This window comes from Petromyzon marinus, chromosome 42 (genome assembly GCF_048934315.1).
Source record: "Petromyzon marinus isolate PM22_M1 ecotype Great Lakes invasive population chromosome 42, UKy_Petmar_22M1.pri1.0, whole genome shotgun sequence".
Lineage (NCBI taxonomy): Eukaryota > Metazoa > Chordata > Hyperoartia > Petromyzontiformes > Petromyzontidae > Petromyzon > Petromyzon marinus.
Genome location: NC_133708.1, coordinates 8,450,804 through 8,458,568, shown reverse-complemented (window position 1 = coordinate 8,458,568; position 7,765 = coordinate 8,450,804). Strand labels below are relative to the sequence as shown.

General features: G+C 47.4%; 1 long non-coding RNA gene across 2 annotated transcripts; it reads left to right on the top strand.

Annotated features, from left to right (window-relative positions):
* Nucleotides 1–694: 694 nt before the first annotated feature.
* On the top strand, nucleotides 695–7,533 carry LOC116951232 (uncharacterized). Of its 2 annotated transcripts, XR_004404154.2 has the most exons (4): nucleotides 695–770; nucleotides 1,286–1,377; nucleotides 4,842–4,920; nucleotides 5,624–7,533. It is a non-coding gene; the product is annotated as an uncharacterized LOC116951232 (long non-coding RNA). The 2 variants fall into 2 exon arrangements; XR_004404153.2 differs by lacking the exon at nucleotides 695–770 and having other exon boundaries at nucleotides 1,112–1,377.
* The last annotated feature ends 232 nt before the right edge of the window (nucleotides 7,534–7,765 follow it).

Here is a 7,765-nt window from a genome sequence, read left to right as displayed (position 1 = left end):
TGATTGGATGAAATCCACGCTTTTGTATGATCGCATTTCAAATTGTGTTCAGCGACCATAAATTGTCATATCTAGACAATCACGTTCCTTACAAATCTGTTTGAATTCATCTGTGCGGAGCTTTGAATGGAATCTCCCCATCTGCGTGGTCATTCTCTGGCCATTCCAGTCTCCTCCCGCTTGAAGCCAAACATCTTCCTTCAGGTGGGCAGCATCGACGCAGAAGCCATAGGACGTACAATACAACAATGGAATTTTCTGCACTTCCATCCGCTGCCTAGCTCGTTGGAATGGGGGCCACAGCATTCAGACGTTGCGGACAGTTCCCTCAGCGCCACATCTCTCTTGCCCTCTCTGTAGCCCCTCGTCCTCCCTCCCTCCCTCTCTCAACTCTCATCTCTCAACTCTCCCTTCTACCGCGTTCCCTTGCCCGGCCCAGCCAGGACCACCATCCGTGAGCCCAACCGGCTGCGCGCCTTCGCCCTTTGAAATATTCCCCGTGTGATCCAGCCCTCTCCAGGGGGAGCCGTGCGGCGCCATTGTGTGCTGCAGGTACCAAGTGATGATCCTGTTACTGGGTCTTTGTTACCCGGTCCTCCTCTTCGCTAATCCCTAAACCCCCCTCCCACCCCCCACCCCAAACATCCCACCCCGCAATCCCAACCTCCTCCTCCCGACGAATAATGGGCCAAATGCTGCAGCCACCGCATTCCCATCTTCTCCCGCACGAGGCCGGCCGGGTGGCAGGAGGCTGGCGTGGGGTGTTGGTGGTGGGTGGGTGGGTGGGGAGGGAGGGGGGGAGAATGCGGATTTAGCGCCGATGCCACTCGCGACAAGCGCAGGCACGCATGCCACAAGCACACGCGCCCGGGCGAGTAATAATTGTGGGATTATGCGCAGTAGTAGTAGTAGGAGTAATACTAATAACGCCCGTGGTGATATTAGTGGCGGTCTGTTTATGTCTCTCTCTCTCTGCGATGGGTTTTCTGGTGTTTACTGAGCGTTGTTCGGCGTGCAAATTTCGACGTTTCGCTTCACGTACTGGGAGCTTCTCCAGGAACGGAGTAAATCTGCATCCAGAAGTGTATAGATTACGACTCTTGCTGCTGCTGATGATATATTTTACGATTGGTTCAACGTGCTGCCTGTGCTCGTGTCAAGTTGTTCACGTGTTATTTGATGTCAAGTTTGTTGTTCACGGCAACTTGTTCACGTGTTAGTTGTTGTCAAGTTGTTGTTCATGTCAAATTGTTCAAGTGTTGGTTGTTTCGGTGGTGCTGCGTAGCTGTACGCGCACAGGAACTGGCCCAAGAACCCATCGGGGAGACGATCCCTGACGGAGCGAAACGCCGGACATCGTGCCAAACAAGACACGCGGTATAACCCGACGAAACATTGGGGAACTATGCAGCACAAGCACGAAATCCTACACGGTAGTTGTGTTTCTTGTTCTGTGACCGCGTGAGTGTCGTTGTTGTGGTGGTGGTGGTGTCGTGGTTAACGCACTGCGCTACGAACCCGGTTCATGAGTTCAATTCCCTGCAATGGTTAACGTCAATGGCGAGTGATGCCAGAATTAGTCGTGGGTCTCACCTAGGTCGGGTGCCATGGCGGCGAGATGTTGACTACCTCGCCTGGTATACATGAGGTCGTGGGTTCGATCCCAAACTTACGCCTGTATATTTGGAGTTTGCATTTCTCTCCCTGTTGGTGCGTGGACTTTTCTTTGAATCCTCCGGTTTTTCTCTCCACATTTGGAGTCCTGCGTTCAGATTATTTGGCTGCTATACATTTCCACGTGATAAGCCACTCTGTTGAGCTTTCATTTGTGACCATGTCGCTTCTGAAGAAGAGCTGTATAGCTCAGTGGGCCTTACTTGGTCAATTAAAATATATTTTTTTTTTTGTTTAGGTTGGGTACCTGGTGCGCTGTGTAAACATCGCCACCAGGGAGACAAAAGTGGCTACCAGCCTTAATAGGTGCTTGCTAACAGCACTGTACGGCGATATGTGGGATATATGTTTTGCTGTTGTGTTTTCTGGTTTAAATTTTAAATATGTTAATTGTGCAGAGGGTATAAAGCATTGGCTAGATGTGGTGGCATCAATGGCTTTGGTGAACAGCTTTGTGAATGTAAAATTAAGAAGTCAGAGTGTGATTTTGGCTATGCTACGATGCAGAAATTATTCTAGAGGCTGCACACGAGTTGATTTCATCTCTCCACCTCCGCGATGTACGTCATCTTGGGCGCGTTCCCTCCGATGGCACTAAAAAGTTGTGATCTGGACCCAACTAAACAAAAACTCTAGAGTTCTACACATTAAGATGCGTTTGTCTTTGAGATGACTCATTTTCTGTAAGAGCCTCACAGAATGAAAACAGCATCACGGGACTCCTCATTATACCCATGATCATTCCATGGGATGAAATGTGTACTCAAAAGGCTCAGCCAACACATAAAAAAACTTGGCCGTATAAAAGAGCGTATAAAACGCGGCTAAGAGCATTTTCCTCCAGCCGGGGCAATCCCCATGTGAATGCAGTAAAAGCGCTCATAAAAAAAAATAGCCACGCGAGAATGGATTTCCCCTTCTCTGAACGTATTCTACAACCTCAATTTTCCGTATCACAATTGTCAGGGCTAAGGCTTGTCGGGAGGTGGGGGGGGGGGTGTGCAGCGATGCCCTGCAGGCTTCGAGGAGTCCATTTTCTCAATTAATAACCTTGCCGGGGCCTGCGTCATTACCATAACCTTTCATGTGTGGCCCCTTTGATGGTGGGACAGATTATCTCGGTGAGCCACCCACAAATCAAAAGAGAGAACCCCCCCACCACCATCACCACCGCAAGCTAAAAGGGGAACCGGGCCCAGCCACGGGCACTGCCGAAAACACCGGCCGCTCGGGTGCCGTCCCCCCATTTGAAATTGAAAGTTGAGCAAGGCGCTGGGGACAAAGGGGGCGGAGATTATGCTTGAATTTACATCCACATTCATCGGGGGTAATGCAAGGGGTTTACTAAGCCCCTCGGGCGCTTCAAAAGAGACAGGGAAGAATGGGCCGCAGCTTCAAAGGACTCCGCCAAACACGTATTACCGCGGTTCTCATGCGATATATAACATACCACGTTTTCATATATTATTGTATATGATGTAATATTGTATATATAATGTGTTATATGTAGGATCGTGTTGTGTAGTATATATTAATATAATATGAGATATATAGCATACTATTGAGACGTATATATCTCAAGAGACATATACAGCAGTATTCAAAAGAAGACCATGTAGACATCAAGTCATCGCCACCATCATTATTCCATGGTCTATCTACTGCTGGACAAAGGCCTTGCCAAGCCGCTGCCGCGGTCCCCGTGATGTATCAATAATAATGATAATAAACTAAATTATTTTTTATTTTACCAGGTAAGGCCAACTGAGCTATCTAGCTCTGTTTCACAAGCGACCTGCCTATCACACATGACAGCTCAAGGAAGTGGCTTATCATGTGGAAATGTGAAGCAGCCTAATACTATAAACGCGTGTTTCTAAATGTGGAGGGGGGGGGGGGAATCCACACAACCACGGGGAGGGAGAATATGCAAAACTCCCAATATACAATAGGAGTCAGGGTCGGAATCAAACACCGCAACCTCCTGCATACCAGGCGAGGTAGTTGACATCTTGCCACCGTGACGAGATGTTGATGATGATCCACCGAGCACCTGCTGCATGTGGACTCATCTCTCGGCTCCACCTCTTCGGTGGACGTACCCTTGGACGCTTTCTACGACAATTAAGTAATAAAGTGACACGTGAACTCGTTCTGCCCTTACCCCATCTTCACCATTACCAAATAACAAGCATGGTGAAGCAGAGACAAGAGACTATCCCAATGACAGATGTGGCCCAGAAAGTCCATGATACAGTAGTGGATTGATAAAAGGATGTAAAATATTATTACTATTTAGCAAGAAACTAAAGACTGCTTTTATGCTGCCTGGGCGGTGGTGCAGAAACACAAATAACACAAATTCACCTATTTTGTCAAGACCGCTGCCGTAAAGAGGAAACACAATTCTGCAGGTGATAACTTTTTTTGAGCAACGACCCCTTTATTTCAATGCCTTAAATGTCGCCAGTTACATATTTTTCCTCTTTAAGGCAGGGCGTATTGATGCACGTGCTTTAGATTTTTTTTTCACAACGGAGCTGGCCTACACTTGCGTCAATTCGACGCTTGCACTCCGCGGTTTATTTTCTGAAACGTTATTTTAACAAACCGATAATTTGAACTTAAAACTTCCTCTGCCGAAGTTGAGACTTCGTAAGTTGTTGTCATGGTAAATATTGACGTTACCGAATACGGGGCAGGAATGCGGCGTGAGATGTTTTCACGGATAACGGATGCTTACAATGAAATGCAATTAAATTTTTTAAAAAATGTATATCCTAAGTGGGAGCAGAAGAAATAAAATGGTGAAAATTGTCAAAGCTTTTAAACAAAAAGCTATTGTAAACGTAATCCCACGCGGATTTTTTGGCATTCGCCAAAATTGACAACAATTGAAGCCAGGTTTTTTTTAACCGTAGCTCCCAGGAATGTGCAGCTAATCACATTATCCCAGCCATTTGCTTGTAAAGCGCTACAGTTCACTTTCCACAAACCTCCACTAAAAAAAAAACTAAAATAAAAATAAAACGACCCTCCACCAGCTCGGGGTCAACTGGGCTGCCAGGGCCTTAGAGTTGAGAGAAAAAATAAAGATTAATAATCGCGATCCGCGACTGCAGCGCTGTGCCCATCATTCCGCACTGTTTTTCTTTGCGAGCTGACAGGACGTGGTGGTTGTCTGACGTGAAAACAACGTGGCCACGCAGGGACGGGATTTGTGACCAGGACTTGAACTTCTCGCAGGTATTTTTGTTCCACGGCAACAGATAGAGTGGCGTTTTTACACGTCCGCACCGCAGCTGGAATGGCAGAGGCAAGGGGATAATCCCAGCAAAATTTGCGTCTCAAAAAAACTTTTTTTCTGAAAATGATATCTTTCCGGTATGATTTAATAAAAAAAAAGTCAGCGTGCTAACATTCGCACGGGAAATATTTTTTTTTCGGCGTCCGTTAGAAAATGTGCGTGCCGTACAAATGAACCGCACTCTGTAAGTACATGTATATATGTACACACAAAGACAATTATCCATCCCCCTCTTCGGAGCCTTAACAGGCTGGTGCGCCCGATGCTGTTAGCGAGCACCTTTAAAGGCCCCTGCAATGCATGACGGAGTGGTCTGGCCAGCATCACGCCTCTGTCTCCCCAAGTGCTGACGTTGACACACAGGTACCGGTTACTCAACCACTCGTTCGCAACGTCCGACATGTGCAGTGGTCCTCCTTTACAACTCAAGAAACCCGCGTAACGCACGAGGTCCCAGAGAAGAAGGGACCTTGGCGAAAGCGTTCCCAGTCGGACAAAAAACGAGGGAACGGAATTCGACTTCTGTTGCAGAAATGGGCACGAATGGCTGCTTGTAAAATTTACGTGGTACAAGAATATCCAGAGAAGGAGAGAGAGGGAGAGAGACACACACATCGGAGCACATTTTCTCTTTTTTTTCAGTGAAAAGAAAGAGAGGAGAAAAAAAAACAACCAACCCACCCGGACCACCATGCAGCGGAGCCTTTACACAAGCCATCAATCTCTTACGCACGCCGCCGAATTTCCCCAACCCACCACCACCACCACCACCGTCGGCTGAAAAAAAAAACCTTTGAATACATCACTGCAGCAGTGGGGGGCCGGTCAAATGGTGGGTTTCCTTTGGCAAACAGCGCTGTGTTGTACACGTAATGGCTCGCAGCGCTCATGCGGTTGGCCGAGAGCCCACCCCGAGGTCAAGGTTGATGGAACCGCAGAGCAACCCAGAAGGATGCTTGGCCCTTAGCGTGGCGTTTATGATTAATCCGGCGCGGGGAGGACGACTTCCCTTAATGCGCAACCCCCCCTCCTCCTCCACCCCCCCCCTCCTCCCAATCGTAACAAATCAATTTCACGCCGTCACTTTCTCTGGCTTTGTGTGCGGGCAATCGTTACCGAAGGTTTCTTTAGTTTTACGGTCGTGTGGCCGGGACGGTAGTCTGGTTGGGGAGATGAGCCGAGCGCTCGGTTGACGGTTCCACGAGTTCAAATCCAAGCTGAGATTGGCTCGGCACCACCATCACCACCATCGTCGTCGTCATCATCATGGTGGTTATTGCATCAGGGTAGGTTATATCAGTATCGCCTGTTCAGCGCCAGTTGGTGGGAAGTCAATAGTTTCTGTATTATGAACATGATAATAATAATACAGAGCCCTTAATACCGTGCTGGATGAAGGCCTCTCCACACCTTGGTGTTGTTTAAGTTTACTTCACCACAATGGTCAGTACAGGTTGGTGAAAGAGACATCACGGTTGGCTACGTGCTGTGCGAAAGAGGTTCAACATACATACTTAACATCCGAAGAAAAATGCAGAATGTGATGTCAGGTGTATAGCCATGAATGCCATGCAGTGTTAAGGTAAAGTTGCAGTCCTGAAATTGCTTGTGCATGCCATCCACGAGATGGAGTTCTAGAAGGCCCTATTTAGAGGACGTTTGGCCTAATCTTCCATGCTGACAGGACATCATTAAGTGTAATAATGCATTATAAAAGGGAGCTTAAATAAAGTTCCGCTTTAACCGCAAAAAAGTTAACATTTTGTTCGTGAAAAAAGAAATATACTTAGATCTATCAATGTTCTATTCTAAATCCAAATAGTGTCTTGGAATTTAACATATATATTACAATTCTAATACAATATCTAGAACATTGTTGACATTTCACCAAACCTAGCACGAGGCGTTATACATGGAACCGTGTGAAATGCATTATAAAACAACTGCAGAGATAAAAATCGGACCAAAACCCGCGATAAAAAATGTCCAAGGCTTGCTGTTACGTAAAAGGTAAAACAAAGGTGCAGCCCCTGCATTTGCTCGCCTCGCGCTACTGCTAGCGGAAGGACCCACACGAAAAAGGGCGTTTGGCCTACTCTTCCACTCCGACTACCCACACGTTATCCCGCCACGCGCGCGCGACCCTGCCGACGGAACGGACTGTGGTGCGCCAATTTGCACTTTTGGGCGGACAGAGTGGGGTTGGCGGTCGCGGGTGGAGGGTTCGGTGGACAGGACCATCGTGTCATCCGTTGCAACTACCGCGCCGGGAGATTGAACTGACCTCCGCGACGTGTGAATGGCTGACCATTTCGCCGTGGTAGCGAGCGCTCCATTATATAACGCCACGTAACAATCCCTGGGGCTGTTTTTCAAAAGGTTTTTTTTAATTCAATCTTGATTTGAAGCTTTCGTGACTGCAGGAATCCATACTCTTTGGTTCTTTCGGTAAAGTCACGTAGGTAGAAATACAATAAAAACTAATCGCGACGTTGCGATTGCAACACAAGTAATCATCATCAGCTGGGAAAACCACAGCAACAATTTTTTTTTTAAATAAAATTTCTTCTTCTTCTCCGCAGTACTCATAGAAACCGTGTCAGCCAGAATCAGGTGGCCATTGTGTATTTTCCCACCCGTTCACGGTATTTTTGGGCAGATGTAAATGTTTTGAATGCCAGTTATCGTCTCCTCGTCGAAGCCTGGCGGGGGGAGACTTTGTTCCTGCTGTAATCCACCGATGTCCCCCACCTAATGCTCGCGGTCTTAGCCACCAGAGCCTTC